The sequence below is a fragment of the Rana temporaria genome, chromosome 4 (assembly GCF_905171775.1).
Source record: "Rana temporaria chromosome 4, aRanTem1.1, whole genome shotgun sequence".
Lineage (NCBI taxonomy): Eukaryota > Metazoa > Chordata > Amphibia > Anura > Ranidae > Rana > Rana temporaria.
The window spans coordinates 480,560,555-480,586,730 of NC_053492.1; the positions used below are offsets into that span (position 1 = coordinate 480,560,555).

At 53.1% G+C, this 26,176-nt stretch overlaps 1 non-coding gene across 1 annotated transcript; it reads left to right on the forward strand.

The window, feature by feature from the left end:
• Positions 1-3,428: 3,428 nt before the first annotated feature.
• Positions 3,429-3,500, forward strand: TRNAG-UCC. The gene has a single exon. It is a non-coding gene; the product is annotated as a tRNA-Gly (tRNA).
• Positions 3,501-26,176: the final 22,676 nt, after the last annotated feature.

Here is a 26,176-nt window from a genome sequence, read left to right on the forward strand (position 1 = left end):
ATTATTATGTATAAGTATTTTATTGTGTATATATATATATATATATATATATATATATATATATATATATATATATATATATATATATATATTATTATTATTATTTATAAGAATTTATATTATTTATTTTATATATTATTTATTTATTTATTATATATATTATTATGTATAAGTATTTTATTGTGTGTATATATATATATCATTTTATTTTTTATTTATATATTTTTCAATAAATATTTATCTATCATGCTATGGAGACTCTTATCAATCTGATATTTATTATGTAAAATCCTCTCTGTAATATCAATGCCCTCCAATAACAAGGATCAATAGAAATATTTCTGGAGGGATTTTCTTTCCCATCAGATTTTTTATTATTACTATTATTACTATTTTTATTTTATTTTTTATTTATATTTTTATTTTTTATATATTTTTGTAAATGGAAATGAAGGAACAAATGAGAAGCAGAGAATTGTGGGAAATGTGTTCAGATTCTCCATAGCATGATAGATAAAAATTTATTGAAAAATATATAAATAAAAAAAGTATATAATATATATATATGTAACATTCCCTATTAAATCGATAAGAGTCTCCATAACATGATAGATAGATAAACATTTATTGAAAAAATCTAGAAATAAAAAATAATAATAATCATATATATATATATATATATATATATATATATATATATATATATAAACCCTCCTATATACTGTATATACATAATCAACATATTACATCTATCTTTGGATTATAGAAAATGTATATTACTGTAACTGTATATATATATATATATATATATATATATATATATATATATATATATGCTTTATTGTATGTATATATATATATATTATTATTATTTATAAGAATTTATATTATTTATTTTATATATTATTTATTATATATATTATTATTTATAAGTATTTTATTGTGTGTGTATATATATATGTGTGTATATATATATATAATTTTATTTATATATTTTGGGTGATTTCACCACCACAGTTAAAAAAAGAGCATATATGCCGAAGCATGGGGGCATTAGGGGCGGAGGAGCGATTTTGCTCCTAATGCCGCGTATATACGGTCGACATTCCTTGCGGAGGCTTGCCTGTGGAAAAGTCCGACCGTGTGTACGCGGCATAGAAAAGTCCGACCGTGTGTACGCGGCATAACTTTTTTGCGGGAGGATGCCCCATGCTTCAGCATATATAAATGGTGCATGTATGCCCATCATTAGAAGTGGGTGGATGAAGGGAGGTATTCTAATGGTGGGCATACCCACCGATCAATCTTTTTTTCGTTCAGCCAATAGGCTGCATGAAAAAAAAAGAAGATTACAATACATGTCCAACAAGAACCATCAACGTACTGGTATGTTGCTGGACTTTGAATGGTTATACCAGAATGATGCCTGCGGGTTTAGGCATCATTTTGGTATCATTCTTTTCAGCCAGCGGTCGGCTTTCATGTAAAAGCAGTCCTAGTGGCTAATTAGCTTCTAGACCAACCCTCAAAATTTCCACTCGCCTACTAGCATTTGGCGAGTGGATTTAAGTTGGGGGCGAGTGATGACAGGGCTGCATGACCAATCTCCCACCAACCTGTGCCTACACTTAGAGTCCCGATGAGATTGGCGGCCGAAGAGGAAAGGTGCATGCTCGGGAAAAGTAGTCTGTTGAGCCGCGCACAGGCAGAGCAGTACACAGGTGCTCTCCTTACAATTCTCTTTAAACCATGGGACCTAACAGTATGACCTCTCTGAGCCTGCCCCCCTCCCCCGGCCCCGACCAATGTAGCTGGAGAGCAGAAAGTAATGAGCCGGGTAGGGGGCGTGAGGCATTTAAATTAAGCGCGTTCCCGCGCCGAACGTACTGCGCATGCGCCGTCCGAAGAATATCCCAGGGTGCATTGCTCCAAATGACGTTGCAAGGACGTCATTGGTTTCGACGTGAATGTAAATAGCGTCATTTTTTGAACTTCGACGTGACTTACGACCATCCCTATTCACGGACGACTTACGCAAAAAAAATAATAATTACAATTTTGACGCGGGAACGACGGCCATACTTTAACATGGCAAGTCTATCTATACGCCGCAAAATAGCAGCTTTAACTATACGCCGGAAAAAGCCGACTTCAGACGACGTAAGAGAATGCGGCGACCGCGCATACGTTCGTGGATCGTCGGAAAAAGCTAATTTGCATACCCGACGCTGAAAACGACGCAAACTCCACCCAGCGGGCGCCGAAGTATTGCGTCTCTTACCCAAATGCCGTCGTATCTTGGTTTGAGGATTCAAACTAAAGATACGACGCGGGAAATTTGAAAGTACGCCGGCGTATCAGTAGATATCAGTAGATACGCCGGCGTACTTGCTCTGTGAATCTGGCCCTAGAACTTTTGCGAAAACCAATAAATATACGCTTATTGGGATTTTTTTTTTTTACTAAAGACATGTGGCTGAATACATTTTGGCCTAAATGTTTGACAAACATTTTGTTTATTCGATATTTTTTACTTTTTGTTTTAAGAAAAATATTTTTTTTTCAAAATGTACGGTCTTTTTCCGTTTATATCGCAATAAATAAAAATCGCAGAGGCAATCAAATGCCATCAAAAGAAAGCTCTATTTGTGGGAAGAAAAGGACGCAAATTTTGTTTCGGAACAACATTGCATGACTGTGCAATTACCAGTTAAAGCAGCGCAGTGCCAAATTGTAAAAACACCTCTGGGCATTTAGCTGCATATTGGTCCGGGGCTTAAGTGGTAAATTAGGCAAATTAGACGGTCGCCTAAGGCTCCGTTCTCCCAGGGGCCTCGCGGCTGCCTACTTTGCCTAGTTAAAGAGCCGCCTCTGCTGGCAGCCGGGATCCCCCCCGCCATCAGCACAGTGCGCTCCTGTCTCCCAGCGAATCGGTCTTACATAGACTGGCTGGGACTCGGCACTGTGCTGATGGCGGGGGGGGGGGGGGATCCCGGCTGCCAGCAGAGGCGGCTCTTTAACTAGGCAAAGTAGGCAGCCGCGAGTCCCCTGGAAGTGCGATGTCTTAGGCGACCGCCTAATTTGCATAATTGGTACAGGAGGTACGAGAGATATGGAGGTACAGGGGGTCCCTGCTGAACCAGCTACATTTTAATCGATGTGTGGTCAGCATAACCCCCAATGGACATCACCGGTTTATCCTGCTCAGCAGGGGCGGGCCTTAGAGAATAGAGATCGAATAGAGATCACATAAGGGCAGCACAGAGGCTTAGTGGTTAGCACTTCTGCCTTGCAGCACTGGGGTCCTCGGTTCAAATCCCGACCAGGACAGTGTCTGCATGGAGTTTGCATGTTCTCCCTGTGCTTGCGTGGGGTTTCCTCCGGGTTCTCCGGTTTCCTTCCACACTATAAAGACATGCTACCTTTTTGCGTTGGTGGTGCAGTGGTTAGCACAGCTGCTTTCCAAGCAGACGACCCGGGTTCGATCCCCGGCCAACGCCATTGCCAAGATGGCTTCCTCACTTGCAAACTAAATGCTGAGTATTTATTAGACATGGAATAAAATTGTAACCAAAACGAATGAAGTGAATGTGTTGTATGTTTGCATGGATTTTCTTAAACACTTTTGAATAATATATTGTATTTCTTACATTGGGATCTGATTACATTGTATTCTCATCTTCAGCCAGTAGGTGGAGCACTCGGCTCCTTTTCATCATTTTTTTTAGTCCTGAGGCACCCCAGTGCAAGGCCGTGAAACGCACGCAAAATCACGCTCGTTCCTGACACAGAGACGAGGCTCTGCTCTTTAGGGTTGCCATTAATCCTTAATAGTACCCCCCCCCCCCCATGTGCAGGGGATGCAGAGCCTGGAATGGGGAAGTGTGCTGTGTGATGTCGGAGAGGAAAGGAGGGGAGGCAGACTGCAGGGGCACTGTACTATAAAGGGGACTGCACTGTAATCATTACAGAGCCCCTTTACAGTGCAGCCCCCTTTACATCACAGCCCCCCTTTACATCACAGCCCCCCTTTACATCACAGCCCTCCTTTACATCACAGCCCCCTTAACATCACAGCCCTCCTTTACATCACAGCCCCCCTTTACATCACAGCCCTCCTTTACATCACAGCCCCCTTAACATCACAGCCCCTCCTTTGCATCACAGTCCCCCTTTACATCACAGCCCTCCTTTACATCACAGCCCCCATTTACATCACAGCCCTCCTTTACATCACAGCCCTCCTTTACATCACAGCCCCCTTAACATCACAGCCCCTCCTTTGCATCACAGTCCCCCTTTACATCACAGCCCTCCTTTACATCACAGCCCTCCTTTACATCACAGCCCCCATTTACATCACAGCCCTCCTTTACATCACAGCCCTCCTTTACATCACAGCCCCCTTTACATCACAGTCCCCTTTACATCACAGCCCCCCTTTACATCACAGTGCCCCCTTTACATCACAGCCCCCCTTTATATCACAGTGCCCCCTTTACAGAGCAGTCTACTTAAAGTGGCATTCCACCCTAAAAAAAAATTACACAAAAATGCAGCAAATAAATTGGAAAAAAAATAGGATTTTTTGTACTCGCCGTAAAATCCTTTTCTCTGTCGTCCATGGACGGACACAGCTCCTTAAATATTGACAAGTGGGTTATGTTCCCTGTTCACAGGAGAGGACTAGGCAGAAACATGTTAGATAATTAAATACATGTTACTTTAAAAGAGTTGAACAGCCCCGCCCAGAGGTGCGGTCCCTCCGGACATAACCCTCCTCCCTGCAGTATGCAGCCTCAGTTCGTAACAAGCAGCACAAACCTAAACAGGAGGGGTGGGTGCTGTGTCCGTCCATGGACATCAGAGAAAAGGATTTTACGGTGAGTACAAAAAAAAACAATTTTCTCTTATCGTCCATGGACGGACACAGCTCCTTAAATCTTGACATTTGGGACGTCCCCAAGCAGTGTCAAAAAAACGAGGGGTGTGAACAGTATCAGTAAAAACTATTTTACTTCACCCCAAAACAAGCAGAGCTCCTCAAGGGAGGAGGTGCAACCCTAAAACAGCCGCCTGCAAAACCTTGCGGCCGAAGGAAGCATCAGAAGATGCACTCACATCATCCTTGTAAAATTTGGAGAAGGTGTGGACGGCCAAGTCGCCGCCTTACACACCTGTGAGACAAACGCTTGATGTTGGAAAGCCCAGGAAGCACCAATTACCCTGGTCGAATGTTCCTATGACCGGAAAGGGGGGTGACCGCCCCCTAAGAGCATAGGCCCGTATGACGGTCTGCCTGATCCATCGAGAAATGGTGGCTGACGAGACCGCCAGGCCCCTTTGTGGACCGGATACCGACTCAAAAAATGAGTCAGATTTCCGAAACTGAGCCGTAGCAGACAGGTACACCCACAGAGCGCGTATGTACCACGTCTAAAGTATGTAGCGCAACCTTCCCAGGATGCGCCGGCCGAGGACACAAGAATGGAAGTACAACGTCCTCATTCAGGTCAAAGGCCGAAAACCACATTCGGAAGAAAGGAAGGTTGCGGGCGCAACATCGCCTTATCCTTATGGAGGACCAAGTATGGCAACCTGCAAGACAAGGCCGCCAACTCAGAAACCCTTCTGACAGAAGAAATGGCCGCCAAAAAGGCCACCTTCTGAGATAGTGTCAAGAGAGGAATCTCTCTGATATTTCCAAAGGGAGGTTCCCAAAAAAAAACGGGAGCACCAGAGTCAAAACCCATGGGGGAAGAGGTGGTTCAAGAGGGGGAAGTAAATGATGAACCCCCTGCACAAAGGTACCCACAAGAGAATGGGCCGCCAAAGGCCGCTGAATGAACACAGCCAAGGCTGGAATCTGTCCCTTAATGGTGCTTAAGGCAAGTTTCTGATCCACTCCATGCTGTAAAAACAGCAGTACCCTGGAAACCGAATACGTCTGTGGACTCCGCTCCATCTCTTCGCACAAAGATGTAGGCCTTCCAGGTGTGATGGTAGATCTTCCAGGAAGAAGACTTCTGTGCCCTCAGCAAGGTTGAGATGACCGAGTCGGAAAGACCCCGGTCCCTTAATACCTGGCTTTCAATAGCCATGACGTTAAAGCCAGCGACTGTAAAGCAGGATGAAGTATGGGACCTTGAGACAGAAGGTCCTCCCGCATTGGTAGCCACCAGGGCACATCTGCCACCAGGCGCCCAAGATCGGCACACCCAGGACACAGAGGCCAATCTGGAGCGATTAGAATCATCAGGATCCGCTCGGCCTCCACTCTGTGGAGCAGCCGAGGAAGCAACTTCAATGGGGGAAAGGCATAAAGTAGCCGATACTGACCCCACGGGCCACCAACACGTCTGACACGTCAGCCCAGGGATCTCTTGACCTGGCCACGAACTTCGACACCTTGCGGTTGAGACAAGAGGCCAGAAGATCCACGTCCAGTGTGCCCCACCTCCTGCAAGGGAGTTGAAACACCTACAATGACCATTCCCCCTGGTCCAGCATCTGGCGACTCAGGTAGTCTGCCTGCCAGTTTTCTACGCCTGGAATGTAGACGGCCGACAGAGCCGGCACGTTTCTTTCCGCACATCTCAGGATGTGAGCGACCTTAGACGCTGCAGCCGAGCTCCGTGTTCCCTCCTAATGGTTGACATAAGCCACCTTCTTGGCATTGTCCAACTGAATCCCAATCAGGCGACCTTGCAACCTCCTCGAGCACAAGGAGAGCCGTAGCCTGATCGCCCGGAGTTTTAGGACATTGATCGGCAGGCAGGATTCTTCTAGAGTCCATCGACCCTGGGTCGACTGGACCCCCCAGATGCCCCCCCAACCTGTGAGGCTGGCGTTCGTCGTAATCACCGTCCACTGGAAGGGAAGAAACGACTTCCCGGACCGAAGAGCCAGGGATCTCAGCCACCAATTGAGAGAGACGAAGACAAGGTGCGTCACCTGAATCAGACGATCCAGAGACCAAGGAGATATGTTCCACTTGGACAGTATCTCCTTCTACCAAACACGAGTGTGGAACTGGGCATTCAGTACCGCCTCGAAGGAGGCAACCATCAGGCCCAGGACTCGCATGTAAAAACGGAGAGACGAACATTTGCGAGATGCCAACATCGTCACTGCAGACTGAAGAGTCAGCAACTCCTCCAGGGGAAGAAAGACCTTCGCTTCCAAGGAGTCCAGAATCAACCCTAGGAACTCCAAACGCTGAGTCGGTACCAGGGCCGACTTCTGATGTTTAACACCCACCCAAATTCTTGGAGGGTCTGGCTGGCTATGGACACATCTTCCCTTAATTCTGAGCCAGAAGCTGCTCTCAGAAGAAGGTCGTCTAAGTAGCTCACGAGGTCAAGGCCTCGCTGTCTCAGCAAAGATCAGTGTGAGCACCCTGGTGAAAACTCATGGTGCTGACGCTAGTCCAAAAGGAAGGGCCACAAACTGAGAGTGGTCCTCCCCTATCGCGAAGCGCAGAAAAATCTGGTGACTTGCGCATATTGGGACATGCAAGTATGCGTCCTTGATGTCCAAGGATGCCAGAAAGTCCCCCGGATGGAGCACAGCTACCACCGAACGAATGGATTCCATGCGGAACTTCCTTACTCTCACAAAGGCATGTAGGGCTCTGAGATCCAAAATTGGACGGACCTCGTCCTTCTTCGGGACCACAAACAGATTAGAATAAAGACCCTGAAACCTCTTGTCCTGCGGAACGGGTAAAATTACCCCGCAACTTAGCAAGTCCTGCACCGCCCCAGACAGGGCAGACCGACGAGCCGCAAGGAGAGGAAAACTTGAGGGAAAGAATCTGTTCGGTGAAGAGGAAAAAAACCCTATCTAGTAGTCCGAAGAGATCACCTCGCAGACCCACTGGTGGGAGAGCAGGGAGGTCCACCGTGCTGTGAACCTGCAAAGCTGTCCCCCCACCCATGAGTCAGGCGGGGGAAAGACTTCATGCATTGGCGAATTTTGGTGCCAGTTTGTTCGGCTTACGCACCCAGGGACATTTCTGTCCCCCAGCAGAGCCTTTGTCGGCCTGGGAGGGTGTTTACCCGCGGGCCCTGACTGATGAAAATACCGCTTCTGTGTGGGAAAAGAAGGACCCGGCTAACGTCCTCCCTGGTGGACTGAGGGAGGAGAGTGCTCTCACCCCCAGTGACATCCTTGATAATGTCATCCATTGAGGCACCAAAAAGCCTCCAACCCTTGAAGGGTAAATCTGCCAGGGCTTTTTGTGGATGTATGGTCAGCAGACCAGCCTTTCAGCCAAATCAGGCGGCGCAAAACCACCGCCGAAACAGAAGCTCTGGATATCAAGGGGGCCGCATTCAGTGTAGCATCATAGACATACACAAGGTCCAGGACCAGCTGGTCCGCCAGCCTAATAACTTCAGGAGGGAGTCGGTGCTCCTCCACAGTCTGGCGCAAAACCTTTGCCCATTCAGTGAGTGTCTGAGACGCCAGGGTAGCGGCCACAATGGGCCGCAAAGCAGACCCCAGCATGGTAAACATGGAGCGGGTCAGAGCCTCGGATCTCCTATCAGTATGGTCCTTGAAGGCAGGGGTCCCTTCTATAGGGAGAGTGGTCACCTTATTTAACCGGGCAACCAGAGGGTCCACTACCGGAGGAGAAGCCCACTTTTTCAAGAGGCTCTCCTCAAAGGGGTACCGAACCGCCAGGCGCTGAGGAACTACAAAGGACTTCCACGGCTTTTCCAATTCCTTATCAATGAACTTGTCAAAAAAGGACACATAAGGAAAAACCGTCACAGAGCGGTCTGATTTGTATGACCCAAAAAAGGCCGAGCCCTCAGAGGACGCCTCAGCTGTACTCTCCAGCATAAGGGAGTCCCTTACAGCATTAACAAGCGCACTGACAAGTACCCTGTCCAGTACTGACCCAAGTGAGGAGTCTCCCTCACAAGGAAGGTCCACTCCCTCCAACAACACAGAACCGGGGTCCTGAGCCACAGCCAGGTCCTGGTCTGAGCCAGAGTATTCCCCATGGATGGTGGGGGGAGGGAGCGCTTTGCCACCTCTGGCATGTTTGGGAAAGAAGAACCAGACACCGACTTCATAACCAGACAGCTCTCAGGGACCCATTCAGACCTGAATAAATCCCACCCTCCTTGCTGCGCTGACCGGGGATTACCCAGGGGACTCACCAAACACAGGAGGAGACTGTTCAGCGCCGCAGCCCGCCCTCAGAACACAGCGTGTGTGTGTGAGGAAAAAAGCTGTGAGGTAAAATCATGAGGAGATCCGTTCTGCGTGCTGTAGAAGCCAGCACTAGAGGACGGGGGGGCAGAGGCCGAAGGGTATGGTATGGACTGGGGGGGGACCCCACTACGTTTATTTTTCAATAGTCGGGTGCCAGCAATTGCAACCGCGAGTCAACTTAAATGTGATTTGACTCATCTTTTTTTTTTTCTTTTGAAATTTCATTTTTGCTGCAGCATGTTCTATACATGGTACAGATGCGCCACTTTACAGGCAGACTAAGGGGACCCCCCCAGGCACTATATTAAGAGGAATTGTTCATTTTTACTGTTGCACTTGAAGCAATAAATATAATCTCCTGAAAAAAATATAATTTTTAAAAACATTTGCATTGGTAAATGTCCCCCAAGGCAGTACCCAGCCCCCCCCATACCCATATTATGGCCAATTACTTGCATATAAGCCTTTAAAATTGGCACCAAAAAAAGTATCAAAAAGCATTTTTTTTTTTTTGTGAAGGAGGGAGGTGTCCCTGAAAGGCATTTTGGAAATGTGGTCACCCTACTCCCCACCGAACAGCACAACTCGCTTGGGATCTTCCTCATAGAATGTGGGGAACCCAGTAAGTCACTGGGGCCCCTTTGCAGCCTTGGCTGCTCCAGGCCATGAGGGCCCAGAGTCAGGAACTCCGCGTAGCACGTGCACCCAGGGCTGGTAGGCCATCTCGCCGGGGCCCGTGATTGTGCTCACACCCTAAGGGTGGGTGCCGCACCTGGAACCAGGAACGAGCGAAGGACCTCACAAAATGGCGTCTGCCCTAGAAGTCCCCTCCCCCAGCATGCATCGCAAGGGAAAAACTCCTCTGACTGGCTGCTGGCAGGAAGGTGCCACCGCCTGGACCCCTCTGGCGCCACCTGCTATCCAAAGATGGAAAGATATCTCTGGAACACAGAATGGAACCGCAGAAAGCCCAGCACGGCAGAAACCCAATATAAATGAATCAACATGGATGAGAGCGAAGTAACTCTCCCATCCCCCAACTAAATTTAACATTCACCCCTACTGGAAGTACACAGGCGCTACATCAGCAATTCGCTGCAACCCCCCCCGGCTCTCTACTCCACCAGGAGGCCCATGCCTGAAGCCGTGTAAGGGGCCTCAAAATTCATGATGGCGGCATTGACTGTCACTGCTGCAGGGGAACTGTCACTTCTGCAGAGGAGCTGTCACTGCTGCAGGTGAACTGTCACTTCTGGAAAGGAGCTGTCACTGCTGCAGGGGAAATGTCACTCCTGTGGAGGAGCTGTCACTGCTGCGGAGGAACTGTCACTGCTGCAGAGGAGCTGTCACTGCTGCAGGGGAACTGTCACTGCTGCAGGGGAACTGTCACTGCTGCAGGGGAACTGTCACTGCTGCAGGGGAACTGTCACTCCTGTGGAGGAGCTGTAACTGCCACTGCTGCGGAGGAACTGTCACTCCTGCAAAGGAACTGTCACTGCTGCAGGGGAACTGCCACTTCTGCAGAGGAGCTGTCACTGCTGCAGGGGAAATGTCACTCCTGTGGAGGAGCTGTCACTGCTGCAGGGGAACTGCCACTGCTGCGGAGGAACTGTCACTCCTGCAGAGGAGCTGTCACTGCTGCAGGGGAACTGTCACTGCTGCAAAGGAACTGTCACTCCTGCAAAGGAACTGTCACTGCTGCAGGGGAACTGTCACTCCTGTGGAGGAGCTGTCACTGCCACTGCTGCGGAGGAACTGTCACTCCTGCAAAGGAACTGTCACTGTTGCAGGGGAACTGCCACTCCTGTGGAGGAGCTGTCACTGCTGCAGGGGAAATGTCACTCCTGTGGAGGAGCTGTCACTGCTGCAGGGGAACTGTCACTCCTGCAAAGGAGCTGTCACTGCCACTGCTGCGGAGGAGCTGTCACTCCTGTGGAGGAGCTGTCACTGCCACTGCTGCGGAGGAACTGTCAGTCACCACTGCAGTTTCCCTTGTTTTTGACTTTAGATAGTAAAGGATCACAGAACCTCTAACACCCCCCTCCCCCTCTTTATAGAAGAACTCCCCGTGTTCTCCACCTCCAGATGTGTTGTCAATGGGAATATGGAGGGGAAATCTTGCAATGGGGTGACAACCAGGGATTCCCTTCACTTTGGAAGGATTTCTTCTCACTTCCTGTTTGTACTATGGGACAGGAAGTGAAGGGAAATCTCCCCAGTGGGGACACCGGACAGAGATTATAACTCTCCCTTTGTTCATAGAAAATGAAAAATAAATGTTTTGTCTTTAGTATAACTTCTGAATACAAATGTTTGCAACAAAAAAATAAATAAAAATGTTTCACTCTCATTGGCGTTATTATAAAAAATAAATGATATGCGTGGGGGGAGGGGGGGGGGGACTTACTAAAATCCAAATGTTATGTAAACATGATACAATCTCATATTTTTATATATAGTATAACAGATTATTTATTTTATATATTTCTTGTTTTCATCCTTTTCCCATCTCAGTGCTGCTGGTTTCTCTCGCCCCCTCCCCCCCCTGTCTGCAGAGGGGACTGCATGTCATTGGTCTGGACCAGCGTGTGTGTGTGTGTGGCCACGCCCACCAGGGATGCATGTCACAGGGTGTCACCCTATAACAGGAAGTGTCGGCCGTGGCGGGATCACCGGGGGTAGAGAGATATGAGGAATGACAGATAGGAAGGTGGCGAGGATTGGACAGGATTTTAGTAGAACGACTTTAATGGGCGTGGCTTTTATTATCTCACATTCGGGGTGAATCTCCCCGATGTCTCCTCCCCCCAAATCCATTCTGTCCTTTCCCTTTAAATATTTCCCAATCGTCTCATTGTGGAGTTCCTGACACCGGTGATGGGGCGTGTCCTAGTGATGGGGTGTGTCCTAGTGATGGGGTGTGTCCCAGTGATGGGGTGTGTCCCAATGATGGGGTGTGTCCTAGTGATAGGGTGTGTCCCGTTGATGGGGCGTGTCCTAGTGATGGAATGTGTCCCGTGATGGGGTGTGTCCTAGTGATGGGGCGTGTCCCAATGACGGGGTGTGTCCCGGTGATGAGGTGTGTCCCAATGATGGGGCGTGTCCTAGTGATGGGGTGTGTCCCAATGATGGGACGTGTCCTAGTGATGGGTGTGTCCCAGTGATGGGGTGTGTCCTAGTGATGAGGTGTGTCCCAATGATGGGGTGTGTCCCAGTGATGGGGTGTGTCCTAGTGATGGGGTGTGTCCCAGTGATGGGGTGTGTCCCAGTGATGGGGTGTGTCCCAGTGATGGGGTGTGTCCTAGTGATGGGGTGTGTCCCAGTGATGGGGTGTGTCCCGGTGATGGGGCGTGTCACAATGATGGGGCATGCCCTAGTGATGGGATGTGTCCTGTGATGGGGTGTGTCCTAGTGATGGGGCGTGTCCCAATGACGGGGTGTGTCCTAGTGATGGGGTGTGTCCCGGTGATGAGGTGTGTCCTAGTGATGGGGTGTGTCCCAATGATGGGACGTGTCCTAGTGATGGGGTGTGTCCTAGTGATGAGGTGTGTCCTAGTGATGGGGTGTGTCCCAGTGATGAGGTGTGTCCCGGTGATGGGGTGTGTCCTAGTGATGGGGTGTGTCCCGGTGATGGGGTGTGTCCCAATGATGGGGCGTGTCCTAGTGATGGGGTGTGTCCCAATGATGTGGCGTGTCCTAGTGATGGGGTGTGTCCTAGTGATGGGGTGTGTCCCAGTGATGAGGTGTGTCCTAGCGATGGGGTGTGTCCTAGTGATGGGGTGTGTCCCGGTGATGGGGTGTGTCCCGGTGATGGGGTGTGTCCCAGTGATGAGGTGTGTCCTAGCGATGGGGTGTGTCCTGGTGTTGGGGCGTGTCCTGGTGATAGGGCGTGTCCTGGTGATGGGGTCTCTTCTGCGACACCTGTAATGGGATCCCACGGTGGCCGCTGTCACTAAGCAGACCTATGGTGGCCCCTGTCATGGTGGAAGACCTATGGTGGCCCCTGTCACTGTATCAGACCTTTGGTGGCCCCTGTCATGGTGGCAGACCTATGGTGGCCCCTGTCACTGTGTCAGACCTATGGTGGCCCCTGTCACTGTGTCAGACCTATGGTGGCCCCTGTCATGGTGGAAGACCTATGGTGGCCCCTGTCACTGTGTCAGACCTATGGTGGCCCCTGTCATGGTGGAAGACCTATGGTGGCCCCTGTCACTGTGTCAGACCTATGGTGGCCCCTGTCACTGTGTCAGACCTATGGTGGCCCCTGTCATGGTGGAAGACCTATGGTGGCCCCTGTCACTGTGTCAGACCTATGGTGGCCCCTGTCACTGTGTCAGACCTATGGTGGCCCCTATCATGGTGGAAGACCTATGGTGGCCCCTGTCACTGTGTCAGACCTATGGTGGCCCCTGTCATGGTGGAAGACCTATGGTGGCCCCTGTCATAGTGGCAGACCTATGGTGGCCCCTGTCACTGTGTCAGACCTATGGTGGCCCCTGTCACTGTGTCAGACCTATGGTGGCCCCTGTCACTGTGGCAGACCTATGGTGGCAGACCTATGGTGGCCCCTGTCATGGTGGAAGACCTATGGTGGCCCCTGTCACTGTGTCAGACCTATGGTGGCCCCTGTCACTGTGTCAGACCTATGGTGGCCCCTGTCACTGTGTCAGACCTATGGTGGCCCCTGTCACTGTGGCAGACCTATGGTGGCCCCTGTCATGGTGGCCCCAGCAACAGGGGAAATCTGGTACCTCTTGTGAGGGGGGCTTGTGGTGGCCCCTGTGATGGAGGACCTTTATTGGAGCCCTGTGGTGTGGCCCCTGTTGTCTACCTTCTCAGAACACACAATAAGATAGAGGACCTGTGTATGGGGCCCCTGTGGTGACCTGGTTAGGGGCCCCTGTGGTGAGGACTGTGTAGGGGCCCCTGTAGTGACCTGTGTAGGGCCCATGTGGTGAGGACTGTGTAGGGGCCCTGTAGTGACCTTGTAGGGGCCCCTGTGGTGTGGACTGTAACGGACACAGGCATGCTGCCGAGACAGTTATAATCTTCGTGCAGGGGGACTACAAGGAACTGCATGGCTTGTCACAAGTGAAGGTACCAGATTGTATTCTGAGCTCAAAGGGTTAACTGGACAAGTCTCTTTCATTGCTGGAATGCTAATGAACCCTCTTTTGTGTGCAGGTAAACAGCCCCCCTGTGAGGTGTATGCTGATGGGGATTATGTGTGAGTGATAATTGTTTTAAAGGTTAATTGAATTCTATGTGCCTGGCCAGGAAATGTTAAGTGGGGTGAGGTGCCGAAGAGTCTAGAAACTGGTCAAGTGATTAATTCAAGGAGATGTCATTGTTTCAGGGGGTCTGTGTTGAAGCCCCCTACTGGGAAAAGGGGAGGGCGGAAACTGTCATTGTTCTTGTAACAGTTGTAACCAGATATAAGCAGGTGAAATATGCCAAATAAAGTCAGTCTGCTTGACCCTCCAAACGTAGCACGTCTCGTTTCTTGGAAGGGCGTTCCATGGGATATACCGGCGGTACCTGCATATCGCAGCTTGCCAGGGAAAAGGACGTCTCCAACGGCCGATACCCCTCACTACCAGTGGGTAGCCGTTACATTGGTTGGTAGCAGTGGGATGGTCCTTTTATCCAAAGAGCAAGTGCTGAATGGAGTCGCAGTACGCCAGGCTGAAAAGATCCACACTGAAAGATCTATTGGAGATTCGTGGTAGGAGCGCCAGCAACAGACCACGGAGGGAGCTGATAGCTGACCTGCTGGAGCTGGACGAAATGGATGGATCCATGGAAGGAACGGAGCCCCTTGCACCGGTCAGCAAAGAAGATGTAATTACTGGGATTGTACAGCGGAGATTATCCTTGTATCCAGAAACGTCCGTGGAACTAATCAACCAGCTGTTCCGGGAAGCAAGGGAAGAAATACAAACGAAGAGGGGACAAGAACTGGAACTGGTAAGAGCGAGACAGCCCATTACACCTGCAGTTCCTACCCCCCCACCTGCTGCTACAGGAAAGAAAATACCGTTCACTGCATTCAAAGCTTTTGTAGAAAGTGAGGAGGAAATCGATGGATATTTGGCGGACTTTGAGAGGCAGTGCTCACTACACCAGGTCCCACCAGACCAATGGGTCACTATTTTGTCGGGGAAATTGTCGGGCAAAGCCAATGAAGCCTTTCGGGCTCTCACTCCAGAGGATATTTTACAATACCAGCAAGTTAAAAAGGCGCTGCTAACCCGATATGCCGTAACGCCAGAAGCCTACCGCCGGCGCTTCCGGGAGTCCAAGGAGATGGCTGTGGACTCCCACATGGAATGGGCCAACCAGTTACAAAGGGTGGCATCGCTTTGGGTCCAAGGGTGCAAGGCCAACACCGGGGAGGAAGTATTGCAGCTGTTCCTAATGGAACATTTCTTCCAAGACCTGGCCGCAGACATACAAGACTGGGTACGAGATCGCCGGCCCGCTAACTTAAACGAGGCGGCTCGGCTAGCAGATGAGTACGCGGAAACAAGGAAAGTAAGCCAGGGTACTACACGGCTGGCTCATAAGGTAGAACCGCGTACTCCAACCGTCACCCCACGCCCAGAGTTTCGGGCTCCCGTCCCACCACGTCCTCAGGGGCCTAGCAACTACCCCCGGGATTCGCCTAGGGTGACGTGCCATCACTGCAGCGACACGGGACATATTGCTCGTTATTGCCCTTTGAGAGCTACAAATAACAATTGGAGACGCACAGAACCTAACACAGAGGTCACTCCATCACGTCCCTCTGCGGCCCACTGCCTGGAGACCGAGGGGGGCCCTGAGGAATGTCTGGGAATTTGGTATGAGGCAGACCCAATACAAGCGGCCTCTCCGGATAACCGTCAGCATCACCGTCAGGAGGTACGAGTGAATGGACAAGTAGCACAAGGCTTAAGAGATTCCGGGACTACTATCACTCTGATTCAAAAACATCTGGTAAAGCCAGAGAACGTGTCCACTCGCACAGTTGCCGTCCGGGTCGCAGGGGGTGCTGTATTTCACGTACCCACCACCCGGGTGCACTTAGACTGGGGAGCCGGGTCAGGAAAGACCACAGTTGGTATCATGGACAACCTACCTGCCGAGGTGGTGCTGGGCAACGACATTGGCCCTCTGACTTCGGCTTATTTACCTACACCTGCTGCTGCTTGTCCCGTGACCACCCGCGTTGCTGGAATCAACCCGCTTGCTGCTGAGAACCGGGTAAGACTACCTTCCCCGACATGTACTGTAGATCCGGCACAATATCACAGTCTAAAATGGGAATGTGACAAGTTGGCCAGTGAGAAATCAGAGATGCAACGACACTATGTCACGTATTATGAGATGTCCCGTGGCTTGAACATTGAAATGCACAAACAGGCGGAAATTGTCAAAAGATTAAATGGGATTTGCATCCAGGTGGTGCCGTATCTGTCCCAAGAGCATCAGCAACAGGTTTTGGGAGCCATTGAGAGAGCAAAGCAAGTGACTGTTCCAGAATTGAATTCTATTCTTCACCGTCACCATCAGCTACCGACATGGTAAGCCAATGGGAAGGCCGACGGACTGTCCAGGCAAACGGAACTTTTACCCTAACAGCAGACCGGACATCCCCAAGTTGATCCGAAAAGGATCAATCCGGGTCTGCCGGAGTGTTCCACAAAGGGGGAGTAGTGTAACGGACACAGGCATGCTGCCGAGACAGTTATAATCTTCGTGCAGGGGGACTACAAGGAACTGCATGGCTTGTCACAAGTGAAGGTACCAGATTGTATTCTGAGCTCAAAGGGTTAACTGGACAAGTCTCTTTCATTGCTGGAATGCTAATGAACCCTCTTTTGTGTGCAGGTAAACAGCCCCCCTGTGAGGTGTATGCTGATGGGGATTATGTGTGAGTGATAATTGTTTTAAAGGTTAATTGAATTCTATGTGCTTGGCCAGGAAATGTTAAGTGGGGTGAGGTGCCGAAGAGTCTAGAAACTGGCCAAGTGATTAATTCAAGGAGATGTCATTGTTTCAGGGGGTCTGTGTTGAAGCCCCCTACTGGGAAAAGGGGAGGGCGGAAACTGTCATTGTTCTTGTAACAGTTGTAACCAGATATAAGCAGGTGAAATATGCCAAATAAAGTCAGTCTACTTGACCCTTCAAACGTAGCACGTCTCGTTTCTTGGAAGGGCGTTCGATGGGATATACCGGCGGTACCTGCATATCGCAGCTTGCCAGGGAAAAGGACGTCGCCAACGGCCGATACCCCTCACTACCAGTGGGTAGCCGTTACATAAGGCGTTCTTCGGCTCCCTTTAGGTATATCACTCCGCAGCCTGCTGTTTAGTGGGCGGCGCTGGTCGGATCAGAAGAGGAGGATCAAAAGCGGCTGAGTGAAGTGAAAAAAAAAAGTGCATCGGAAAGTACGGCGGCGGCCGCTGCTGTTGATCAAAAGGCAAGCTCCGAGCCAAAAGCGGCCACACAGGGCACTGAGAACAGGCAGCCTACCGGGAAAAATCCCGGGATCCCGGTAGGCCAGTCCGGCCCTGCTGGGTCGCGTAAGCCGAACAAACTGACACCAAAATCCACCAATGCATAAAGTCTTGCCTAATGAGGCCTATCTGAGTGAAACACACCCCCACAGAAATACACAGGCCCAGACACCCCACCGTCCCCACAGGCCACTGACTTGGCTCTAGTAGGATTAGGATTAGTAGTGGGACCTCTGCCTCAGGCCCAGTACTCAGGAACATGGACAGTGGAGCGAATCCTCCCAGTAAATATAACTTGCCTGAATCTCCCTCAGGTAGACTCCTTAGTTTGGGGTCACCGACTGACAGTTTGCAGCATACAACTTCTCAGTGTCCGGCAACCCAGATCCCCGATGGATCGTCTAAGCCCTGTTGGATCACCGACTCCCCACTAGGGTGACCACGTGTCCTGGATTGCCCGGGACAGTCCCGCATTTTGCTGGTGTGTCCCAGGTCCCGGGCACCTTCATTCCAGGACAATACAGTGTCCCGGAATGAAACTGACACAGCCACCCCATGAGCCGACGATGGAAACTGTCTTGTTTCCCAGCCCAGGGATAACACCCCTGCCTGCATGCCCCCACAGCAGTGGCTGTCACTTCTGTGAAGGAACTGTCACTCCTGCGGAGGGGCTGTCACTGCTGCAGGGGAACTGTCACTCCTGCGGAGGAGCTGTCACTGCTGCAGGGGAACTGTCACTCTTGCGGAGGAGCTGTCACTGCTGCAGGGGAACTGCCACTGCTGCGGAGGAGCTGTCACTCCTGTGGAGGAGCTGTCACTGCCACTGCTGCGGAGGAGCTGTCAGTCACCACTGCAGCATCCCATGATTTTGACTTTAGATAGTAAAGGATCACAGAACCTCTAACACCCCCCCTCCCCCTCTTTATAGAAGAACTCCCCGTGTTCTCCACCTCCAGATGTGTTGTCAATGGGAATATGGAGGGGAAATCTTGCAATGGGGTGACAACCAGGGATTCCCTTTACTTTGGAAGGATTTCTTCTCACTTCCTGTTTGTACTATGGGACAGGAAGTGAAGGGAAATCTCCCCAGTGGGGACACCTGACAGAGATTATAACTCTCCCTTTGTCTATAGAAAATGAAAAATAAATGTTTTGTCTTTAGTATAACTTCTGAACACAAATGTTTGCAACAAAAATATAAATAAAAATGTTTCACTCTCATTGGCGTTATTATAAAAAATAAATGATATGCGTGGGGGGAGGGACTTAAAATTCCTAAAAATCCAAATGTTATGTAAACATGATACAATCTCATATTTTTATATATATAGTATAACAGATTATTTATTTTATATATTTCTTGTTTTCATCCTTTTCCCATCTCAGTGCTGCTGGTTTCTCTCGGCCCCTCCCCCCCTGTCTGCAGAGGGGACTGCATGTCATTGGTCTGGACCAGCGTGTGTGTGTGTGTGGCCACGCCCACCAGGGATGCATGTCACAGGGTGTCACCCTATAACAGGAAGTGTCGGCCGTGGCGGGATCACCGGGGGTAGAGAGATATGAGGAATGACAGATAGGAAGGTGGCGAGGATTGGACAGGATTTTAGTAGAACGACTTTAATGGGCGTGGCTTTTATTATCTCACATTCGGGGTGAATCTCCCCGATGTCTCCTCCCCCCAAATCCATTCTGTCCTTTCCCTTTAAATATTTCCCAATCGTCTCATTGTGGAGTTCCTGACACCGGTGATGGGGCGTGTCCTAGTGATGGGGCGTGTCCCAGTGATGGGGCGTGTCCCGGTGATGGGGCGTGTCCCAATGATGGAGCATGCCCTAGTGATGGGATGTGTCCCAATGATGGGGTGTGTCCTAGTGATGGGGTGTGTCCCAGTGATAGGGTGTGTCCTAGTGATGGCAGGGGTGTGTCCCAATGATGGGGTGTGTCCTAGTGATGGGCGTGTCCTAGTGATGGGGTGTGTCCCAGTGATGGGGTGTGTCCTAGTGATGGGCGTGTCCTAGTGATGGGTGTGTCCCAGTGATGGGGTGTGTCCCAGTGATGGGGTGTGTCCTAGTGATGGGGTGTGTCCCAGTGATAGGGTGTGTCCTAGTGATGGGCGTGTCCTAGTGATGGGTGTGTCCCAGTGATGGGGTGTGTCCCAATGATGGGACGTGTCCTAGTGATGGGGTGTGTCCCAGTGATGAGGTGTGTCCTAGCGATTGGGTGTGTCCTAGTGATGGGGTGTGTCCTAGTGATGGGATGTGTCCCAGTGATGAGGTGTGTCCTAGCAATTGGGTGTATCCTAGTGATGGGGTGTGTCCTAGTGATGGGGTGTGTCCCGGTGATGGGGTGTGTCCTGGTGATGGGGTGTGTCCTAGTGATGGGGTGTGTCCCAGTGATGGGGTCTCTTCTGCAGCACCTGTAATGGGATCCCACGGTGGCCGCTGTCACTAAGCAGACCTATGGTGGCCCCTGTCACTGTGTCAGACCTATGGTGGCCCCTGTCATAGTGGCAGACCTATGGTGGCCCCTGTCATGGTGGCAGACCTATGGTGGCTCCTGTCATAGTGGCAGACCTATGGTGGCCCCTGTCATAGTGGCAGACCTATGGTGGCCCCTGTCATAGTGGCAGACCTATGGTGGCTCCTGTCATAGTGGCAGACCTTTGGTGGCCCCTGTCATAGTGGCGACCTACCGTGGCAGACATATGGTGGGCCCTGTCATGGTGGAAGACCTATGGTGGCCCCTGTCACTGTGGCAGACCTATGGTGGCCCCTGTCATAGTGGCAGACCTATGGTGGCCCCTGTCATGGTGGGAGACATATGGTGGGCCCTGTCATAGTGGCAGACCTATGGTGGCCCCTGTCATAGTGGCAGACCTATGGTGGCCCCTGTCATAGTGGCAGACCTATGGTGGCCCCTGTCACTGTGTCAGACCTATGGTGGCCCCTGTCACTGTGTCAGACCTATGGTGGCCCCTGTCATAGTGGCAGACCTATGGTGGCCCCTGTCATGGTGGGAGACATATGGTGGCCCCTGTCATGGTGGCAGACCTATGGTGGCCCCTGTCATAGTGGCAGACCTATGGTGGCCCCTGTCATAGTGGCAGACCTATGGTGGCCCCTGTCATGGTGGCAGACCTATGGTGGCCCCTGTCATAGTGGCAGACCTATGGTGGCCCCTGTCATAGTGGCAGACCTATGGTGGCCCCTATCATAGTGGCAGACCTATGGTGGCCCCTGTCATGGTGGCAGACCTATGGTGGCCCCTGTCATGGTGGCAGACCTATGGTGGCCCCTGTCATAGTGGCAGACCTATGGTGGCCCCTGTCATGGTGGCAGACCTATGGTGGCCCCTGTCATAGTGGCAGACCTATGGTGGCCCCTGTCATAGTGGCAGACCTATGGTGGCCCCTGTCATAGTGGCAGACCTATGGTGGCCCCTGTCACTGTGTCAGACCTATGGTGGCCCCTGTCATGGTGGCAGACCTATGGTGGCCCCTGTCATAGTGGCAGACCTATGGTGGCCCCTGTCATAGTGGCAGACCTATGGTGGCCCCTGTCATAGTGGCAGACCTATGGTGGCCCCTGTCATGGTGGGAGACATATGGTGGGCCCTGTCATAGTGGCAGACCTATGGTGGCCCCTGTCATAGTGGCAGACCTATGGTGGCCCCTGTCATAGTGGCAGACCTATGGTGGCCCCTGTCACTGTCAGACCTATGGTGGCCCCTGTCATAGTGGCAGACCTATGGTGGCCCCTGTCATGGTGGGAGACATATGGTGGCCCCTGTCACTGTGTCAAACCTATGGTGGCCCCTGTCATGGTGGCAGACCTATGGTGGCCCCTGTCATGGTGGCAGACCTATGGTGGCCCCTGTCATAGTGGCAGACCTATGGTGGCCCCTGTCATGGTGGCAGACCTATGGTGGCCCCTGTCATAGTGGCAGACCTATGGTGGCCCCTGTCATAGTGGCAGACCTATGGTGGCCCCTGTCACTGTGTCAGACCTATGGTGGCCCCTGTCATGGTGGAAGACCTATGGTGGCCCCTGTCATAGTGGCAGACCTATGGTGGCCCCTGTCATAGTGGCAGACCTATGGTGGCCCCTGTCATGGTGGGAGACCTATGGTGGCCCCTGTCATAGTGGCAGACCTATGGTGGCCCCTGTCACTGTGTCAGACCTATGGTGGCCCCTGTCATAGTGGCAGACCTATGGTGGCCCCTGTCATGGTGGCAGACCTATGGTGGCCCCTGTCATAGTGGCAGACCTATGGTGGCCCCTGTCATAGTGGCAGACCTATGGTGGCCCCTGTCACTGTGTCAGACCTATGGTGGCCCCTGTCATAGTGGCAGATCTATGGTGGCCCCAGTAACAGGGGAAATCTGGTACCTCTTGTGGGGGGGGGGCTTGTGGTGGCCCCTGTGATGGAGGACCTTTATTGGAGCCCTGTGGTGTGGCCCCTGTTGTCTACCTTCTCAGAACACACAATAAGATGGAGGACCTGTGTAGGGGCCCCTGTGGTGACCTGGTTAGGGGCCCCTGTGGTGAGGACTGTGTAGGGGCCCCTGTGGTGACCTTGTAGGGGCCCCTGTGGTGTGGACTGTGTAGGGGCCCCTGTGGTGAGGACTCTGTAGGGGCCCCTGTGGTGAGGACTCTGTAGGGGCCCCTGTAGTGACCTTTGTAGGGGAAATGTGGTGAGGACTGTGTAGGGGCCCTGTAGTGACCTGTGTAGGGCCCCTGTGGTGAGGACTGTGTAGGGGCCCTGTAGTGACCTGTGTAGGGCCCCTGTGGTGAGGACTGTGTAGGGGCCCCTGTGGTGAGGACTGTGTAGGGGCCCTGTAGTGTGGACTGTGTAGGGCCCCTGTGGTGAGGACTGTGTAGGGCCCCTGTAGTGACCTGTGTAGGGGCCCCTGTACTGACCTTGTAGGGGCCCCTGTGGTGACCTGTGTAGGGGCCCCTGTGGTGACCTGTGTAGGGCCCCTGTGGTGAGGACTGTGTAAGGGCCCCTGTGGTGAGGACTGTGTAGGGCCCCTGTGGTGACCTGTGTAGGGGCCCCTGTGGTGAGGACTGTGTAGGGGCCCCTGTGGTGACCTGTGTAGGGGCCCCGGGCCCCTCTCTACCTTCCCTCCTCCAGGACTGCACATTTCTCTCACAGTCTCCATTTGGCGCCCAGGCGGGGAGAAGGTGAGGGAAAGCTCTCCACCAATCAGCGGCCGAGAACACGGTGCGACTCACCAATCACACGGCCTCCCGAGTATTCCACCAATGGGCTCCGCCCACGCTCCGACTTTTGACCAATCGTGGCGAACGCTGATTTCCGCCCAACAACAGCGCAGCTCCGCTCCGGACTCCACCAATGAGGCGCCGCTCTCAGGTCCTGTCCAATGACAGCGCCCCTCCCCTGAGGCTGAGGTAATTCCCGCCTGAACATTCCTCTGACCTCTTGTGGTGGCCCCTGTGATGGAAGATCCGTCATTGTACATCCATAGACGTTACTGGAGGTGACCGGAATCAGCCGCCGAGGTAATCCGTCCTCCGGTGTATGAGCAATAGGGAACCCGCCAATCAGAGACAAGAATGAAGCCCCGCCCACTGCACAGCCCCAGCGGCCAGAAGGGGGAGGAGAGAGCTGTGACCTGTGTGAGAAGCCTCTGCTGGAAGAGGTCATTATCCACATCCGCCCCGGGGGCCCGTCATTGTTGTGGGGCCCCAAGCAGCTGCCCCTTGTCATGGAGAGTCCGGGTCCGGCCATGGTGGGGGGAGGGCAACAGGGCAATTGTCCTCCCTTCACCTGGCTGCAACCCCCTGTCCTCCCCTTCACCTGGCTGCAACCCCCTGTCCTCCCCTTCACCTGGCTGCAACCCCCCCTGTCCTCCCTTCCACCTGACTGCAACCCCCCTGTCCTCCCTTCCACCTGGCTGCAACCCCCTGTCCTCCCTTCCACCTGGCTGCAACCCCCCTGTCCTCCCTCCCACCTGGCTGCAACCCCCCTGTCCTCCCTTCCACCTGGCTACAACCCCCCTGTCCTCCCTTCCACCTGGCTACAACCCCCCTGTCCTCCCTTCCACCTGGCTGCAACCCCCCTGTCCTCCCCTTCACCTGGCTGCAACCCCCCTGTCCTCCCCTTCACCTGGCTGCAACCCCTCTGTCCTCCCTTCCACCTGGCTGCAGCCCCCCTGTCCTCCCTTCCACCTGGCTGCAACCCCCCTGTCCTCCCCTTCACCTGGCTGCAACCCCCCTGTCCTCCCTCCCACCTGGCTGCAACCCCTCTGTCCTCCCCTTCACCTGGCTGCAACCCCTCTGTCCTCCCTTCCACCTGGCTGCAACCCCCCTGTCCTCCCCTTCACCTGGCTGCAACCTCCCTGTCCTCCCTTCCACCTGGCTGCAACCCCTCTGTCCTCCCTTCCACCTGGCTGCAACCCCCCTGTCCTCCCCTTCCACCTGGCTGCAACCCACTGTCCTCCCTTCCACCTGGCTGCAACCCCCCTGTCCTCCCTTCACCTGGCTGCAACCCCTCTGTCCTCCCTTCCACCTGGCTGCAACCCCCCTGTCCTCCCACCTGGCTGCAACCCCCCCGTTCTCCCTTCCACCTGGCTGCAACCCCTCTGTCCTCCCCTTCACCTGGCTGCAACCCCTCTGTCCTCCCTTCCACCTGGCTGCAACCCCCCTGTCCTCCCCTTCACCTGGCTGCAACCCCCCTGTCCTCCCCTTCACCTGGCTGCAACCCCCCTGTCCTCCCCTTCACCTGGCTGAAACCCCCCTGTCCTCCCCTTCACCTGGCTGCAACCCCCCTGTCCTCCCTTCCACCTGGCTGCAACCCCCCTGTCCTCCCCTTCACCTGGCTGCAACACCCCTGTCCTCCCCTTCACCTGGCTGAAACCCCCCTGTCCTCCCCTTCACCTGGCTGCAACCCCCCCGTTCTCCCTTCCACCTGGCTGCAACCCCTCTGTCCTCCCCTTCACCTGGCTGCAACCCCCCTGTCCTCCCTTCCACCTGGCTGCACCCCCCTGTCCTCCCTTCCACCTGGCTGAAACCCCTCTGTCCTCCCTTCCACCTGGCTGCAACCCCTGTCCTCCCTTCCACCTGGCTGCAACCCCCCTGTCCTCCCTTCCACCTGGCTGCAACCCCCCTGTCCCCCCTTCACCTGGCTGCAACTCCCCTGTCCTCCCCTTCACCTGGCTGCAACCCCCTGTCCTCCCTTCCACCTGGCTGCAACCCCCCTGTCCTCCCTTCACCTGGCTGCAACTCCCCTGTCCTCCCCTTCACCTGGCTGCAACCCCCCTGTCCTCCCCTTCACCTGGCTGCAACCCCCCTGTCCTCCCTTCCACCTGGCTGCAACCCCCCTGTCCTCCCTCCCACCTGGCTGCAACCCCCCGTTCTCCCTTCCACCTGGCTGCAACCCCTCTGTCCTCCCCTTAACCTGGCTGCAACCCCCCCGTTCTCCCTTCCACCTGGCTGCAACCCCTCTGCCTGGCTGCAACCCCCTGTCCTCCCCTTCACCTGGCTGAAACCCCCCTGTCCTCCCCTTCACCTGGCTGCAACCCCCCTGTCCTCCCTTCCACCTGGCTGCAACCCCCCTGTCCTCCCTTCACCTGGCTGCAACCCCCCTGTCCTCCCTTCCACCTGGCTGCAACCCCCCTGTCCTCCCTTCCACCTGGCTGCAACCCCTCTGTCCTCCCTTCCACCTGGCTGCAACCCCCCTGTCCTCCCTTCACCTGGCTGCAACCCCCCTGTCCTCCCTTCCACCTGGCTGCAACCCCCCTGTCCTCCCCTTCACCTGGCTGCAACCCCCTGTCCTCCCTTCCACCTGGCTGCAACCCCCCCTGTCCTCCCCTTCACCTGGCTGCAACCCCCTGTCCTCCCTTCCACCTGGCTGCAACCCCCCTGTCCTCCCTTCCACCTGGCTGCAACCCCCCTGTCCTCCCTCCCACCTGGCTGCAACCCCCCCGTTCTCCCTTCCACCTGGCTGCAACCCCTCTGTCCTCCCCTTCACCTGGCTGCAACCCCCCTGTCCTCCCTTCCACCTGGCTGCAACCCCCCTGTCCTCCCTTCCACCTGGCTGCAACCCCCCCGTTCTCCCTTCCACCTGGCTGCAACCCCCCTGTCCTCCCTTCCACCTGGCTGCAACCCCTGCAACCCCTCTGTCCTCCCCTTCACCTGGCTGCAACCCCCCCTGTCCTCCCTTCCACCTGGCTGCAACCCCCCTGTCCTCCCCTTCACCTGGCTGAAACCCCCCTGTCCTCCCTTCCACCTGGCTGCAACCCCCTCTGTCCTCCCTTCCACCTGGCTGCAACCCCCCTGTCCTCCCCTTCACCTGGCTGCAACCCCCCTGTCCTCCCCTTCACCTGGCTGCAACCCCCTGTCCTCCCTTCCACCTGGCTGCAACCCCCCTGTCCTCCCTTCCACCTGGCTGCAACCCCCCTGTCCTCCCCTTCACCTGGCTGCAAC